The sequence below is a fragment of the Octopus sinensis genome, linkage group LG9, assembly GCF_006345805.1.
Source record: "Octopus sinensis linkage group LG9, ASM634580v1, whole genome shotgun sequence".
Lineage (NCBI taxonomy): Eukaryota > Metazoa > Mollusca > Cephalopoda > Octopoda > Octopodidae > Octopus > Octopus sinensis.
The window spans coordinates 61,417,175-61,437,174 of NC_043005.1; the positions used below are offsets into that span (position 1 = coordinate 61,417,175).

Consider the following 20,000-nt stretch of genomic DNA (forward strand, 5'->3'; position numbering starts at 1 on the left):
TAGGCTTCTCAAAACCAGATAGGAGAAAGCTAATTCGTAAACTACAGATCTAATCCATAACTGGAACTATAAAAATCTATAAAACGTTCCAGAAGTTTATCATTTAAATATCTTTTGGCGCATTATAAGTTTCTTTATTGGCCACACAGGGCTGCACACAGATGGGACAAATTACAAGGTAGAGCCTTTCTTTTGGGGGATGAAAAAAACAAAAAACAAAAAACAAAAGAATCAAAAAAAATGTGGCGTAGGTTTTCGATCAAAAGGGATCGTAAAAGGGAAAAAAGAAAAAGAAAAAAAAGAAAAGAAACAAAACAAAAGAAAAAGGAGAAATAAGAAAAAGGAGGAAAAAAGGGGAAGAGAGAAAAAAACGATCAATAGGGATCGTGTATCACAGTGTCGTGATGTACGGTGTAAAGAGGAAAGCAGATAAGGTTTATCCGTGGGAAGAAAAGCCTACGAAAAAGACCACGGTAACCTCGGTCAATATTGTTATATGATAACACATTTGTTTGCAAGTGGGTAACACTCTGTTTTCAATTTCTGGGTTCATAGGATTATGCTCAAGGTGGCTTCGTCATTCATATGTGCCATCCTTGCTACATTCACCCATCTTTTTTAAAACATTCGCTAGACAAAACTTGCCTCTCTACTCTCACTTTCCTTTTCAAGTGGTACTTGAAGAAGTTGATGAGAGATTGACCAGAGAGGAAAGTGTTTGTCTCCAATCCTTTGAGACGCGTCCACCAGATACATTCTTTCGCCATAGCCACAAGTATGATGAAAATAGCTCTTCCTTCCCGTTTGAAGGAAGGAGGCGTGACAATATTGACGATATACTCAGCTGATAAACGGACTAGTCCCACACGTGACAGCAGTTGTTCGACATAAGCCCACAGGTCGGAAATTGTTGGACACTGCACGAGTGCGTACAGAATGGTTTCGTCACTCTGGCCGCATCTCGGGCAGGTCGGCCCCGTCTTTCTCGAGCCGTGTCTGTAGAGCTTATCCCGAACGGGTAGCGCTTCTCGGTAGCACTGCCAAGCCAGGGATCTCTGGAAGTTGTCCATGGGCCCTGGCCCGAAAGTCGTCCCGAACAGGCGGGTCAGGTATTCCTCGTCGACGTCCAGGTTCGCCCCGAGCTCGTCATCGTACCTCCCCTCCACTAATCCCATAGAACTAGTCCATATATGTGTCCCTAGTCCATATGTGTGTGTGTGTGTTTTGTGTGTGCGTTTGTGTGTGTATATGTGTATCTATATACATGTCCACATACGTAAGCCATATCTATATATAGTACCTTGTAGAATAGTCATGATAACCATTTCAAACATACCAGGAGCTGTTGTAGTGTCAATTTACCTGGTAGAAACAGTAACTAAGGCCCTATCAAACCACTGCATAGCGCCTTAAAAGAGAAGGATATATAAAATACCTAAGTTCGGAGAACAGTAATTACGTTTACTGGTTTGTGTTTATTCGTGTTATTGTTATTCTTTAGTCTTTGCTTTGTGGCATTGTATTCAATCTTGGAATTAGTTATATGTTGCAAAAACAAAACAAGAATTAAATTAAATACTTGCAAATGTTCGTCACATGTTTACTGGTTATTGAATAAAATAAAGAATCGAAATATGAAATAATGCGAATGGGAATAACCATAGTGCTATACATTTTTTTCTGTTGTATACTCTTGCATAGAGGCCTCTTTTGGTTCGGGTTAACCGTTCTTCTGTACTGCAGTGTGCAGTTCTGGTAAAGTTATGTGTGTGTGTGTGTGTGTGTGTGTGTGTGTGTGTGTGTGTGTGTGTGCGCGCGTGTCATTTATTTGTAATTGTCCCTACATGCAAAGTTTTTTCACTTTGTGCCAGTGACATTACTGAAATGAAAGGATCCCGTTTTTGTGCCATTACGGTTCCGACTAATTTGAATGCTCTTGGCGGGCACTTTTAATTTGAATGATGTAAATGCTAAATTCTTTGATCAAAGTGCGGAATTGAATGATCAAAAAACGAATTTGAATGGCTAACTTCATAGCGCTAATCTTTTTAGCGACTTTGATAGGCCCGATTATCAAATTGAAATACAAGCTTATGAAAATAAGTGCAAAAACCCATATTATACCCATTTAATTGATACTGTAAATAATCTTAAATCACTCAGCTCAAATTCCGCCGAGGTCGACTTTATTTGTCATCCTTTCGGGCTCGATACAATAAATACAAACTGAACACCGGGGTCGATGTGATCGACTTATCGTCTCACCCAAAATTACTGCTGTAAACACTATATATAAATAAGTCTTTCTAAATTTGACTCAAGCCAGGGATTTTTGACGAGTACTCTCTATATTTACTCCGAAAGGACGAAAAGCAACGTTGACCTCAGCCGGATTCGAACTCGGAACGTAAACCGAAAGGAACGCCCCTAAGAATTTTTTTTCCTGACTGGCTACTAACTATTCTGCCAGTTTACCGCCTATACTATATGTAAATAACCCTTTCTACAATAGTCAGAAGGCCTGGAAATTTGAGGTTTGAGGTAGTCGATTATATTATATCGACTCTATTGCTCTACTGGTATTCAATTATTCTACCCAGAGAGATTGACAGACAACGTCAACCGCTTAGGAAGCTGGAGTTAAAAAGTAAAGAGGAATGAAAAATCGCAGAGCATGTTGTCTGTCATGCTGACGATTCTGCCAACAAGCTGCTTATGTTGTAAATAATGGCAATTAATATGTAATGCTATGTAGTGAAGAAAAAAATCTATATTGCATACACACACACATATTTACGCATGTGCAAATACAAAGATAAACATTCATTGACAGTTACTGATACACACAGAGAAACTTCACATATGCAGTTTTATCCTATAATTTGTGACACACACACACACACATATATATATACAATAATGAATTGCAACATGAAGTTGATGATGTCTTTTTTTTTTGACGCTAAGAAAATTACGATAATGAATAATTAAAACAAAATTTGCTTCAAGACACAAAATAAAACAATATTTTCAATTTACATTTCGTATTTACATTTTATTAAAAACTTAATATATAGTGATTATAAATTCTTTGTAATATGATATTTAAATACTTTCATACATAATTTCTCAAATTCTAGATTTATGCAGGAACATTCAAATACACACGTATACGCAACTCATATACATACATACATACATATCGTAAATGTTCCAGTATAGTGCGCCCTTGAGTATAATACGCAGGGGATTTTTAGGTGGCTGTACCTCTGAAAAACCTAAACCTTGTGTATAATACGCACCCCTTCTCTAACTTGAGTCGTGCGTAATTAAACCAGCAGCACCTAGTCGAACAGACACTTTCGCGCATACGTAATACAATAATGGGGATGTTCTTAACTGTTATATGGGAATGTAAATATGTTTGCAAATTGTTTTTGTTACATGTTATTCTGTGTTCTGAATACTTCTATTGTAATAAATGTTGCTTACTGCAAGTTAAGGATGATTCTTTTAAGACTTCATTGCTTTCAAGCTTAGCTTAAGGTATTTTCGCTCCCGACTTCACAAAATGCGTCTGAATAAACATTGCCAGACAGGAAATAGAGACTCGGACATTGCTTAGAAAATAATTTTCATTTTTAACTTCGTACATAGTACGTACTAGGAATTTTGACCTTTAAATTTGGGGGAAAAATGCGGATTATATTCGAGGATTTACGGTACATACATACACACGCATACATGCAACACGTGCTAATCATAAATGCACATATATGTATGAACAGAGAGGCGGTTAGCAGTCCCCTTGACAGGGATGGAAGAGATCATGCGATCTTTCTAACACGCATGCGCATTAGTTTCTACTTCCGAACAACCTGTTCTTTATAGGTATAAGTGTATGATACGAAGCTTGTTGCCCAACTATGTTGTCGTTGTCTTGGATTCAGCTCCATGCACGGCAACTTCGGCAAGTGTTTCCCACTATAGCCCCAGGCCGAGCAAACCTTGTGAATGGGTAGCATATGTGCATACGTGTATGTGCGTATCCACGTATGGATCTTTGTGATTGTGTTTGACTTCCCATCACCACTTGAAAACAGATTTTGGTTAATTTACCCCCTGTAACCAAGCGGTTCGGTATAATGAAACCGATAGAATGAGCTGCATGTACCGTTTGTTCTTGACCCCCACTTCTAGGTGAATGACGCCTTTTTACCAATCAGGCAACAACCCATCAAGCATGGGTCTGTTTGGATAGTCGTTGCTGGTGAGGAATTCACAAGGTCGGAGTGCAAATTCTACCTCAACCTCTTTTACGATACGCAGAGGAAACGTTGCATCTATTCTTTAACATACATGACACAGTATAAATATGTTTTCATAACCATTTCCGTATTGCTAGGGTACTTATTAATGCACAAATATACATACATACGCACGCAAATATGTGCAAGTATCTGTTTTCGTGTGTGTAAATGTAGGCTCAGCTTGGGTAAAAGTTTAATAAATTCACTTCGCAACAACAGGCTCTCAGATTCAATCTTAGTCGCGGTAGCTTAATCAAATGTTGTTTTCTATATCCTCAGTCAGCCCATGCTTGTAAAAAATTCGATAATCTTAAACTGTATAGAAACTATAGGGAAGATTGTACCAGTTATTCTGGAAGTACGTCCTTGTCACTCTCAAACTCGCATATTATGTCTAAGATTTGTAGAATACTCAGTCACTAATGCATTAGTTTCATGGGCAGGTGATTCATTTTATCGAATAAAGGAGCTCCCATCTTAAAGCGGCGGAGATCTGCAATATCTGATGACATTTCTTATCTAAAATATCTCAAGAGCGTTTGGATTCTGAGGTAAGCAATCGGCGTGATGAGCAAAGCCGTATTTCGGCTGCTCTTGTTCCGCATCTACTTAGGCACTACCTTCCCATTTCTATCTCCCAATTCTCCCTACCATATTAATGCTTCCCAATTTTTGCAGCTAACGATTTCGCGCAACTCTTCATCTCGAAAAACATATCTACTATCAAATATATTTCATTTAATTCATGTTTTTCTGACATCTATTAAAAGAGACATTAACATCGTTGGCCTTACAGTCCTATAATCTCTACAACTCGCATGACAATTTATTCCTCCAAGCGCAACCATTTTGAACAATGCGGCAGTTTTGATAGAACAAATACTGCCGATTCTTCCACTCTGAGTACGATATATCCAAGTCACCGACTGCAGTAGTTTTCAGCGGAGATGAAAATTCTATAGTATTCATTATTATATGTCCAATATATTACGAGTGAGAAATAACAAGTATTTCATCCAACAATTATTCTTTATCAATAAGAAAAAAATAATGCTGAAAATATTTAGCTTATGTACTAAATAATTTTATTTTTCATTACTTATTTAATTAATTTCACAATTAAAGAACAGGGATACCGATATGAAAGCAAAAATTAAAATGTGTACATTGTATACTTTGTAATTTTTCCTGATTCTACATTTTATCGTTTCTTTAGAAAAAATTCAAACCATGAAATTGAATCAAAAATAGTTTGTAACTATTGTTTAGGAAAACAAAACTATTCTTAAAGCAATTAACTCTTCCACCCGATTGAAAATATCAACTGAATTAAATTTGCTTATGGCAAAAGATTATGTTCCCATTCGCATTATTTTATATTTCGATTCTTTATTTTATTCAATAACCAGTAAACATGTGACAAATATTTGCAAATATTTTATTTAATTTTTGTTTTGTTTTTGCAACAGATAACTAATTCCAAGATTGAATACAATGCCACGAAGCAAAGACTAAAGAATAACAATAACACGAATAAACACAAACCAGTAAACATAATTAGTGTTATCTTTTTGCTGTTGTTATCATTTCAAAAACTGTACAGTAGCAATCGATGATAGCAACGTAGCAAGCATTGACGCACAAACAGAAACAATGAAATGTGGCGGGGGAAGTACTGAATAATATTTTGCAAATGCTATCTACGTCCATTATATTAAAAACGTTGTAGAACAGGTTGCAGCAGAAGTGGTGAGAGTATGATAAAGTTATCTTCGTATTTTTCAACATCAAATGTTTTTAATGCATACTTTCATTTCTATACTTCTAAAAACATTTATTTCGTTCCGAAAATGGCATTTCTGTCTCTGTAACAGACAATATGTTAAAATTGATAAAATTGTGGTATAATGTAAATACTGAAACAATGTATACGAAATAAATACAATATGGTTAAATAACTATAGTCAAAAAATAGAGAAGAGACTAAGAACACTATATAAATTGTGTAGAGAAATATTAGTAGCATACGGTAAATATAGTAAACAATGAACTAACATACAACTTCTTGGCATATATTTGTGAGTTTCAATTGATTTTTAGTCGTAGAAACACTACAATAAAATGTTATATCCAGGAAGTACACCAAGAGAAAATCAGTTTGGTACAACGTATATGGTACAACATGGCTGACTCACAACTGTTTGCTCAGGCCTGGCCTTCATCAAGAGGTTCGATTTCTGAACCTACTGAGATATGATTCGTTTGGCAAGCGCCTTCTACTTAAGACTCCGGTTTCGCAAAGCTTGGCGAGTAACAAATTAAGATCATCGAATAATCTTCATTTGTTTGTGGTTGGTAGATGTTATTCGTCATACGGCTTCACAGCAATAATTTGCCATTGAGTACCTTTGTGGTGTTGCTGACACTATTGAAACTTTTCGAGCCATATATCGGCCTAACTCTTGCGCTTCTTCAGATTTAACTTCAACTAAATTGTCTTACAATCAGCAGAAATTGGCTCAGGGGCGGGAGAAAAATAAGATTGTAACAATACACAATAACATTACGCTATTTTAACCTTTAAATTTTACTTTACTTGAGCAGATAACACTGTGTAATACGATTTCTGTAAAATGACTAATATTTCGTTCAAAGTTTGCTGTTACATTTATTTAAACACCAAAGAATCTCTTTCAACACCGTGATCAGAGATGCACATATTGTAAGCCACTCAGGGATAAGCTTAAGTGGTTAACTTCAAGCAACTGACAAGCAAATCTGTGATCTTGAGCAGAATATTTGCTTTCTCAATATTCCTTCTACGGCAACTCTGTGGTGGATCTATCTAAAATGACATGGAAATAAGGCCAGTTGATGTCTATGTCATAAAAGCGAAATTTGATGGAAAATTTGATGTGGATAGTAGTCATTTCCTCTGATTTCTCGATAGAAACAAATAGGAAATAACACTTACTGACCAAAGACAAAAACACTTAAAATTTAGTTAAGGTGTAATTAGGGCTAGTGGGTTTTTTTTTAATTATTGGATAAATCAGCAGGATAGTTTACCACTGGCATAGAGTATTTATATATTATCCATCCCGGATTTATGCTCTTTAAATTCTCTTTTTTATTCTCTCTCTCTCTCTCTCTCTCTCTCCGAACACATACACACACACATGCACTCACACATATACATATTATGTATAGGTGTATGTCTGTGTGTGTGCGTGCATGTGTGTTTATATATATATATATATTCTTTTACTCTTTTACTTGTTTCAGTCATTTGACTGCGGCCATGCTGTTGCACCACCTTTAGCCGAACAAATCATCATCAGGACTTATTGTTTGTAAGCCTAGTAATTTTTTTATCGGTCTCTTTTATTGAAATACACCAACACTGGTTGTCAAGCGCTGGTGGGGGACAAACACAGACACACAAAAATATACATACATATACACACACACATACATACATATATATATAATCAAAATAAGCAACAAGGATATCCAGATATAGTGCACTACGATCATTTCAAGCAAGTCCAACGCAAATCATAACATCTATTTAAATGCAGAGCAATCCTCAACTGCATAATGACATAGAATTTAATTAAATTAAAACAGATGGACGCATTAGTATAATATAATTTAACCTAAAATCTCCAAGAAGGTAAGGAGCTACACAGTAAACATACTGTCTTCACTTCAGCTTAGAAGTGGAATTGCTTGAAAAGATCGTACTGCATTACCTCTAGATGTCCTTGTTGGTTACTTTGATTTTAATCACCTTATTTTGAAATTGTATGCTTAATACCGTACTGAATTCCGGTGCCTCAACTTCAGTGCCTTATTCATCTGAATCTATCTATCTATATATATATATATATATATATATATATATATATATATATATTATATATATATTTATATAAATGTAAAATAATTAGGGTGAAAAATTGAATATTAATTTGATCAATATCAATTAAAACCAGTGATCTAGCATATAGAAAAAAGATTCAGAAAAATTATATTACATACATACGAGAGAGATGACCATTAAGTGGACATCCATTATACTAGAAATCGACCCCTATGATCTTACGATTTTAGAACATTCCTTTCTTAGTGGTAAGACCATAGGGGGTCGACTTCTAGCATAATGGATTTCCACTTAGTGGTTATCCCTGTTATATGTATGCAATGTATATATATATATATATATATATATACCACCAAACCTCCGAATCTTAGAAACAATGTGTTAGTGTTATCCTAGCCTAATACGATTATGAGGTCAATCAAGTAATAAAAAATATTTGCAATCACCTTAGGCTATGAACCCACAAACAGTTTCGATCATACGACGATGAAGGCCTACTTACAACATGATATAATATATATATATATATATATAATATATATATATATATATATATATATATATATATATATATATATAATATATATATATATATATATATATATAATATAAAATATTGGTTGTAAATTCTGGTACAAGGCCATCGATTTTGGAGGAAGCTAGTAAGTCGATTACGTCAACCACAGTGCTTAACTGGTGTTTATTTTATCGACCCGAAATGATAAAAAGTAAAGTCGACCTCGGTACAATTCATATATGTGTAATCATACACTCGTATATGTGTTCACATGCTCGTGCATGCACATAGACACGTATGTATGCATGTATGTATGTATGTATGTATGTATGTATGCATGCATGCATGCATGCATGTATGTATGTATGTATGTATGTATGTATGTATGTATGTATGTATGTATGTATGTATGTATGTATGCATGCATGTATGTATTTCTCACTGATGTATATCGGCGATGAATATATGCAACCATGAGTGAGCCTACTACCTCCCGAATGAAGCTTCTGAGCCACTCCAAGTTATAGACTCTCACTCATCACTTCTACCGTCAGAAATTTATTGAACCGTGAATTACCCCGTTAGAAATGCGTAACCAACCATACTAATTTTCACAAATAGCGACATAAATAAATAAATGTTAATCATATAGCTTATTGTATACTGATATGTATTCCGCTGAATGATTATACTAGATAATTATAACATAATTACATTGTATAGTTCTAATAATTAGATATTCTTTACAATCACTCTAGCAATCAGTTGATGACAATTACAACCTTTATTTCACGAAAGTTTTGTTAATTATATATCATTCTTGTGCTGGCTTATGACAAAATGCTGTAATTATTTTATGAGTAGAATTATCTCAGAAATCGCTGTCATAGACAGTGGTTTGAACTCTTAGTTGATGAGGTTGTTCAATTGTATATTAACACAGGTATGAGATACGCGAGAATCTACTAATAATATAACGATTTGGTAATATGTAATGCCGTGGTGTCGAATATTATTTTATTTCTCTTTTCTTCTTCTCACACAAAAGTAAATAGCATGTAACATTAGATATTTCATTCCTCATAGCATTCGAAGTCATCAAATTTTTAGAAATTTTTCTATGGATAAATTGTTACTGACGCAGATTATCAGTGGCTACATTTCTCCAGATTCCAGGTTTTACTGTATTTAACTCCTGTCGTACATATATCTATTGTATCATATAGGTGTCAAAGTAGCAAGCTTAAGTTATGTGAATAGTTAACACACAGGACAAAATGCATAACAACATCTCTTCAAGCTTTACTTTCTGAGTTCAAATTTCACCCAGGTCGGTTTTAATTATCATCATTTCGGAGCCGATTAAATATACATCTGCCTACTGTGGAAAGAATTATTTTTGGGTGTGTATCTCCTTAAAAATATATATATATATACATGTTCACAATTTTCTTAAACGAGGATTCAACACAGTAATTAGTAATCTAAAATTAAATACTAAGATCCCTTTCACTCAATCTTCTTCCGTCAGCCAGTAGATTGATGGTCTATTTTGCTAGTTCACTACACTTGTAATAAATATTGGTTTCAAATATTGGCACAAGACCAGCAGTTACAGTGGAAGGTATAAGTCGATTACATTGACCCCATGGCTTAACTGGCAGTTCTTTTATCGACCCTGAAAGGATGAAAGGCAAAGTCGACCCCTGCGGCATTTGAACTCCGGACGTAAAGATGGGTGAAATAACGCTGAACATTTTGTTCGGCGCGTTAAACGATTCTGCCACCTCGCCGCCTTACTCTCGTTATCAATATTGGCTTGAAATGTTGGCACAAAGCCAGCAATTTCTGAGGGTGATTAGTCGATTAAATCGACGCCAGTAATCAACTGGTACTTATTTTATCGATCACGAAAGGATGAAACGTCGACCTCAATGAAATTTAAAGTCACAACGGGAAGACGGAGGAGATGTCGCTAAGCATTTCGCCCCGCAAGCTAACAATTCTGCTAGTGCGCCACCTTTAGCCCTTGTTATATATATTGATATCTTTTTAGATACAAACAAAGCTTCATGTGGATTGCTTCATATTGACTAAATATACTTTAATATAAAACTGGTATTTATTATACTGACGAAGGTCAATTATAATTGACACTATATTTGGAGTTCCCTGCATGTAACTATTCTGATATAGCCTGTTTCTATTCTGCCACCCTATAATTGGTTTCATATGGAATTATGCCACATTACTGAGCTATAACATGTTTCTTATTAGAAACCTAACTTCACGGTTTATTGTTATTTTTTTCACTCCTCTTATGCTCACTGTAAGAGATTCCATTCTTTGCAATTTGGCATGCTTAATCCACTTCTCCGCGCAGAAGCAAAGTCATTCGTTCTCATATATGTGCGCCGCTTTCTCTAAATCTATCCCACTCCCTCTACCTCTTTATCTATATGTGTGTTGAGTATATGTAAAATGTATGCAAATGTGTATACGTGTCAAACTCTGTTTGTTCTTTCTGCAATATGTTCTGCTTCATTTTTCCTGAAGCCGCACAACAAATATTACATATATCCCATCTATCTCAGGAATAGAAACTTTTCGATTTTATCTGTATTTCCGTGTGCAAATCCATTGCACTTGTATGACACTTTTCAAACTAAAGTTTACTATCATGACTCCAAATCTTTCTCCTCTCTCTCTCTCCATATATATATTCATATATATATTCATATATATATTCATATATATATATATATATATATATATACGTCACATTACTGAGCTATAAGCTGTTTCTTGTTAGAAACCTAACTTCATATATATATATATATATATATAATATATATATATATATATATATTATATATATATATATATATATACGTATGTATGTGTATATATATGTCTGCGTATATATACATACATACACACACATATATATGTATATGTATATATTTTTATGTGTAAGTATATATATAGATATATATATGTGAATATATATATATATATATATACCTATATATATATGTTATCATCATCATCATTATTATTATTATTACTATTATACATACATACATACATCATACATACATACATACATACATACATACATACATACATACATACATTCATACATACGATTCATAAGGCTTCTCTTGGATTTCAAATCAGCCGTTTTATTATTTTTCATATTTTGTTATTTGGAAAGAAATGGTATTGAGAAGCAGCTGTTAGAAATTCTTTCCTAATGAAAACTTTGATAAAATCTTCAACATATTTTTGGATTTATTTTGCCAAGTATATTATTAAAATTGTTAGAATGTACAAAACTGCCCTGAAATCTCTTTAGAGCCTATTATAGAGATACATTAACAAAGTACAATATTATCTAAATCTAAGTGAGACACTCGGTCGCAGGAGGAATATATGAATACTTATTAAAATGAATATTGAATAATAAATAAAGATGCCAGTTGACTGTATTCTTTCACAGTTGTCCTTCAGGCGTTCGTTGTCATAAGACATAACGATTATGTCGATTTCACTCAAATTAAAACCGCACATCGTGTAACTCCCTTCTATAAGAAGAGTCCGCTTTGTTGCACTGAAATTGGGGTGGTTGTCATGCGTTGCTATTTGAAATCAGTTATTTAAGAAAAATATATTATCAATGTGTAGATGTGTTAAGTAGTACAGAATTTGAGAAATGCAGTATCCCAGTTCGTCCACACGGTTTCAAATGGACTCCTAACTTAATTTGTTCACTATGACAAGTGATTTTTCAGCAGAGAAAGGGATTGGATTCATACTCTATCTCTTTGAAGATGAAAGCGTAAAGATTTATGATCCTAGTTAATGCTTCAAAACAATTATTTATGTTATACATACAGTTTACTACACTTACGAACATAATTCTTGTTGATGTCACCGTCAGTAGTGTTAGTAGTAGTGGTGGTAGTTATATAATAGTCGACCGTCACTGAACAGATACTAAGTATCGTTCCTGTTCTATATAGCTGTATTAACGAAGAATTGACTACTATTTTTAGAAAACTGAATGTCTATTTAGAGACTCCTTTTCCTAGAGCGAATAATTGTTTATAATCATGGCTACTTCTACAGCGTTGTATCTCGAGCTCAAATTTTGTGTAAAGAGATTATCTATGACACCTTTTGTATCGTAAAGACAATGTAATCGATAGTATCCTTGAGATCCAATTGCTCTAGGGACTTAACAACTACAATCAATTCACTGAATATCGATTGCATTTCTTTAAAATGCTCGTATATGAAAAATAAACATGAAAAAATGCTATGCTGTCAAAGGAAAAGCGATACATTGTTTATGCATTGCGCTGTACAGCATACGAAATGTGTTCTTGAAAATGAATTTAAAATAACTTAGACGTGTGGAAGTCTACGAATGTCATTAGTTTTAGAAAACATATTGAGTTTGTTGTAATAATTTTATTTTTGAGCAAATAAAAATATTATGTCTTTCACTAATTCTTTCCTCCAGGGACATTCTAATATAAAAATTTCCACTTTGTTATGTATTCCTCACAGGTTTACCCTAGAGATTAAGAATATTCTAATTTTCTTCAACCAATTAATTTCAAGAGAGACTTCTGGATGAATCCTAATTCACGTGATTTTAAAATGCACAGAGAAACGTACTTTAAAATAATGCAGGTATAAGAAAGAAAGAAAGAATGTAATATATAGGGAGAATAGATCTCGCCTAAAACATAAATTTATTAATACAAATAAATACTGCAGTGGAAGGAAGCAAGCGCAAAACAACAAACATTTTATGTCTTACAAATAATTTTAAAATTAGAATGTTTTATTTTATTTGAAAGGCAGTTTGAATAACTTATGCAGACCATTCTGGAATAACAAAATTGCATGTAACCTTCCAGAAATAATATTTGCAAAGAGATTACTCCCTTGATTCTCATGAATAAAAATTAGTTGAAAACGCTTGTTCTGACGTTTAAAATAACTCCGTGTTCATCTTTGAAGATATTCCTTAGAGGCGATCTGTACAACAAAACTAATATAAAATATTGCATCCAAGAAGTGTTCGTCAGAACATTTCATTGAAATTCTAGGAGTGTAAAACATTGAGACGTTTCAATTCTTAGAATATCGAGTGGGATTTCACAACCATCTATCATAAAAATAACTTGGCTCAGGATGTGCCTGTTGTTTGTAACTGGATGATCAACGTTGTTTTTCCTATTTCCTGTCTTTACATATTTATTTATGATGTATGAGTCTAATATATTCCCAAGAATGTAGTATAGTTAGTATTTTGGCAGATGAAGAAGAAACTAAGTTAGGATCTTCAATCATTGAAATAGAGAAGATATTAATTTCCTATTTAGAGAGATAAAGGAGACAGGCGACTTGCTGTTTAGAAACTTTTTTTTAAGGAGAAAAATAAAGCAAATTAATAATCCAAAATTATATATTCAATGGAAAATATTCTGAGAATATTGCACTCCACTTTAAGGTTTCGAAAAAGATGAACGTCATTGATACAATATGGAAAATATTCCATCAGCATTGCCAAATAATTCAGCTTCTACTGAAATGAAATTCACAGCACATAAGCACATTACGATTCAGCTGTTTAACTACAACCAATCCTACTTTATTGTTTGCTCCTAAAACATATCAAAACAAAATAGGTCCCATAACCTTCAAATCATACTTCGGAAATTTTTTTACGAAAATTAGACGTCTTTCGGTATTTGGTCTTACCATATCATGTACCGGGTTGAAATTTCACAACTGATAACTTCACATGGTATTCTCAACCACTTGCAAGTTGTTAATATACGAGCCAACTCTGGTTTAACCTGAATACATTTCTGATCCACCAAACGTAATATCAAACATCATGTCCGATCTGTTATCCATCATTTAAAATTATATTTTCTTTTGAATTTTGTATGACAGTAGGGTTGCCATATGAGAACGATTTCGTTGGGTTGGTCTAGTTGTAAATGCATCTTAAGCTTCCTTATTCTACATATTCTGCATCCAACATATTCAACATCGGAATATGTTTCGATCACCTACAGCATACTATTTTTCAGATATTAAATCGCAAACATTAAATTAGGGGAGGCGCATAGCTTAGTGGTTATTGTGTTGGACTCATGATCGTAACATTGTGGTTTCCATTACTGGACAGGTGACGCGTTGTGTTCTTGAGCAAAACACTTTATTTCACGTTTCTCCAATCCACTCAGCTGGTAAAATTGAGTAATCCTGCGACGGACCGGCGTCCCGTCCAAATGGGGAGTATATACATCGGAAAACTGGCCCTTATGAGTAGATATAATTCGAGAAGGTAATTTTACTTTTTACCTCAATACTGAATTAAAATATATATATATATATATATATATATATATACGCTTGTGTGTGTGTGTGTGTATATATATATGTATGTATGTATATACGACGAGTTCTTTCAGTCTCCGTCTACCAAATCTGCCAATGCTTTGGTCGTCCCGAGGGTATAGTAAAAGACACTTGCACAAGTTGTTATGCAGTGAGACTGAACCCGGAATCTTATGGTTGGGAAGCAAGCTTCTTACCAAACAGCCACGCTTGCACCTATAGAAATATATTTGAGTACATATAATATTGATAGAGTTACTCACCTATCTCTCTTTATGATATGTAGATGTCTGTTCTCAGAATTTCAGCATTTCGCATCAAAATAATCTCATACTGTTCTTGCTTGTAGGGCTGAATATTATATTTGATACATTATTCTTTAAACCATAGCTTTCTCTTAGGTATCCTGGACATCATTTGTTAATGATAAAGATTTTTAATACATATTAGCATTTACCTGTTGAGCTATGTATTAAGAGGTGAAAATCCGGAGTCCAAAAAGATTAGTGATAGTGTATGTTGGCAACAAAATCCTATGGTGAGAAAAAGAATCGGATGTTCACGGATTGACCCTTAGTATGTGAAATGAAAATAATGTTTTCTATTTCAGTCGAAGGATTAATTACAAAAAGTTTAATTCCTGCCCCTTTTTGCCCAAAACAAACTTCACAACTTCTCAGTAGTTCTAACATTTACTTTATCTTTAATTGCAATAACTTAAATTCACCTGCAGGCTATATTTGTATGATATTTGATAATTACTTTAGTTCTATATTCAGATATCTTTTGTTAATGTACGTATCCTTAGACAAACTATTGTTGATCGATCTTTTTCAGATAATTTCTCAAATTTACATTTATACTATTTAATACAAGTATCGTTCTTGCAATATTTACATCTACATTATTATCTAATGTATGTATCCAACTGTTCTTTTCTGCGCGTGTATAATTAACCACTGTTATCTATTATCAAGTTTGGGCAACCAGCTGTTTTGACATGTATATACAGTCTGTGTTATATATTTATTATCCAGTATAAGTATCCTGCTGTTTTATTCTGTCTTTGTATAAACTATTCCGTGTAAACTGATAATGAATATTCTATAGCGATCAATTGTCTCTCGAAAGAACTTATGTATACATGCAGCAATTTTAATCAGCAGATATTTACAGAAAGAATTTGTAGTGTTTAATGTTGGGCTTTAGACTCGTCTTGCATCTTAAACACATTGCAGTAGTTTCAGCCTGCAGGTATTTACATGGTTTTCTCGTAGAGTCTGATGTATAGGCACAAGTCTCCTGTAGTAACTTTTGTTCCTTGAAACTTTTTAACTCACCAAATATTTACAAAATAGTTATTTTTGTAATGTTTGATATAGTGTCATACATAGCCCCTCATAATAAAAAGGAGTACTGGTAGAATGTCCTAGTGAAGACCTCAATAAAATGTATGCACAACAGACCAGATATAATGATTTGGGATAAGAAGAGAAACTGTGCACAGTTGTGGAAATTAGCTGCCCAGCGTATGTTAACATAAAGCTGAAGATCGGTGAAAAGGAGAATACCTACCATTGAGAAATATGCAGTTAATTTATCCAGATTACAAGTTCCTTTCTCTCTCTCTCTCTCTCTCTCTCTCTCTCTCTCTCTCTCTCTCTTTCTCTCCCTATCTTTCTTTCTTTCTCTCCCACTGAATGTATATACGAAATGATATCGTGTACCAAGCTTTCGCTGCTTCTTTTGCTGCCTAGTAATCGTAAGGCGACATGGTTAGACACTCGAGAGGGTGTCTATAAATATACATCACTATTAATAGATAGATAGTTAGAAAGATAAATATGCTCACTCTTGTGTGTGTGTGTGTGTGTGCGCGTACGGACGTGTGTGTGTGTGTGTGTGTCTGTGTGTGTGTATGTACCCATGAGTGAAACAACGAAAAGGTCACTCAACACATTTCGTAAGAATTACATATATATCATTTAAACAATGTGATTCGGCTCCAGACGACTAAAAGTTTCGCACGTTTAATACAGAAATACAGATCGTTGAGACTCAGGTTACCGAATGAAGAAATACAGGCAGTCAAAGATGCCAGTGTATATATATATACCACATGTATGAGTGCGTAGATGTGGACGTGTTATTGATTGTATGAGAATGTATATCTGAGGATGTGTGTGAGAATACGTGTACGTTAGTGTCTGCCGTATTCTCGTGCATACACACACACACACACATCTATACACGTATAACTCTCCTCTCTTTCCTTCTCTCCTCCACATCAACAAACATTAGTTCAACAATTCCCACCCCCACCCCAGCCTTGCTCTTTCAGCTACACTAGCATACATCTGTCACGCCTGCACACACATATCAGAAGAATGAATATATATATGTATACACACACGCAAACACCTGGCAGAAACACATACACGCGGGTATGTATGTTCTTCCAGATAAACACGCATTCAATCGTCCGTTTATATGCAAATACATAAATGCACATACTTAGGCGAACACACCCATACATGAACCCTACACACGTTCGCGCATGCACGTCTATACACACACACTCATACAACTAATAACACGCTCACATCCACTTTACTTATACATCTGGTATACACACACAAACACACTCTGACCGGCCTTGCTTTCTATCGACTTGCAAGTGGTCCCTTCATATGCCCACCAGTCTCCGAGGTGTCACCAGCTTCCTGTCCAGCTAGCGGTACGGAAAATTCTCCTTTCTAATGCATGTGGTGTCGCTGTAATGCCGATGTCTCTTATAACATCATGTGAACTTCCTTGAGCAATAGCAGCCCATTTTCCAGTAGCCATCTTGAACTTCCTCTAGTTCTCCATTCAGTAATCTGAACCTCAACGAGTTGGGTTTCAGTAAGAAGCCTGCGAAACTTTCAGGCACATGGAGCTGAATTAAACTATTTTAACTAACAACAACAACAACAACAATAATAATAATAATAATAATTTTGTTTTGCCACAAGGGCAGCAATTTTGGTGAAGGGGATGAGTCGATTACATCGACCCCAGTTTTTCACTGGTACTTATTTTATCGACCCCGAAATGATGAAATGCAAACTCAACCTCGATGGAATCTGAACTCAGAACGTAGCGACGGGCGAAATACCGCTAAGCTTTTCGTCCTGTGCGCTAACGATTCTACCAGCTCGCCACCTTAATAATAATAACAATAATAATAATAATAATGATAATAATAATAATAACAACAACAACAACGTGTCTGTGTATGAGTGTGTGTATGAGTGTATACGCGTGCGAATGTGCGTGTATTAACACAAATATACATACAGGTAGAAGTGAGGTAGAAGAAACAGATAGCAAAAGAGAGACATATGTAGAACTGATATGGCGGAAACAACAAAATACTATACATACGCACACATGCACATAGACACACACACACATATATACGCATAAAGCCACATACATAAACAGAGTGAGAGGCACAGGAAAACATTCAAACAGACCGAGCATTTGTGGCCTGTTATGTCAGCAGCTGTCATTAAAATTTAAAAAATAACTTTCATGTCGTAATTATGTATTTCACTCATATTTAAAACTCAACCATTCCAGTCAGGTTGCTTGTCTTTTGATTTTGATATTTTACGTTCTGCTATTACTTTATATGTTAAAACATATGTCACAATGACTGCCTGCACAGATATTCTTGAATACTATTTAAAATTTTTTTTTTTATTTTTCATGCATTCGCATGTCGTTTTTTCTTTTGTTCTAATCTTGCTTTTGCAGCAAGTTTTCACAGTTTGAAAGATCGTCGTATATAGCTACGCTGTCACAATGATATGGATCAATCGTTTAATACACGCTAACACGCAGAATATACATATGTGTGGTTCGCTTACACATATCAAGCATACTGTTGCATGCTTGCTACTCACCAGACTATATACGTTTGTATACGGCTAAATCAAACTCACCGAAATGCAAATGCACACTGTTATGAAAGAATGCTTGTATACATAGATGCTTGTGTGAAATTTTAGATGTATTTATACTACATAGACGAATATTCTGTCAATGACAATCTATACTAGGCTAACAAATGAACTAAGCCGCAGGCAGACCAAAACCTTCTAAGTGGATTTGGTAAACGAAAACAGAAAGAAACCAGTTGGATGTGTGTGTGCGTGTGTATCTGTGTGTGTGTGTATTTATGTGTGTCTTTGTGTCTGTGCTTGTTCCCCCGACACCATCGCTTAATGACCGCTGTTGGTGCGTTTACTTCCCTGTAAGTTAGCGGTTCAGCAAAAGAGACCGATGGAATGTGTAATAGGCTTACAAAGAATAAGTTCTGGAGTCGATTTCTTTCACTGAAACTCCCTTAAGGTGGCGCTCCAGCATGGCCGCAGTCAAATGACTGAAACAAGGTTAGAAGAATAAAAGAATAGAAAGCTAAACTCCCGAAACTTCGAGGTCACTTTCATCTATCTTCTAGTAAAATTATAACATAAACGCACACAAATACATGTATACACAGGCACTCACACACATACGCACTCACGCACACACATACACACACACACACACACACTCACATACACATGTGTAAGATTCTTGATGTGAAATCCTCTGTTGAAACAGATAGTTATATTTCGGGATGGATATTTTTTTTTTTTTTGCCAAATTAACGCCTGCACTATTTATACGTTCTTCATTTCAGCTGTATTTTTGTGTCTTTTACTCCGAAATTTTTCGTCACACATCCTATGACCTTTTCAGTGAATCACCATCCCACGTGTTTCTTCTGGTTCGGAGGAGCGCATCTGTTGGTATTTCTTAAAGAAACAAT

The 20,000-nt window shown here is 34.7% G+C and overlaps 1 protein-coding gene and 1 pseudogene across 5 annotated transcripts in view; both read left to right on the forward strand.

Annotated features, from left to right (window-relative positions):
* Positions 1 to 20,000, forward strand: part of LOC115215754 (neuronal acetylcholine receptor subunit alpha-3-like) — a 784,372-nt gene that overhangs the window by 518,794 nt on the left and 245,578 nt on the right. The gene's annotated exons all lie outside the window — the stretch shown is intronic.
* On the forward strand, positions 3,774 to 3,865 carry LOC115215985 (annotated as a pseudogene).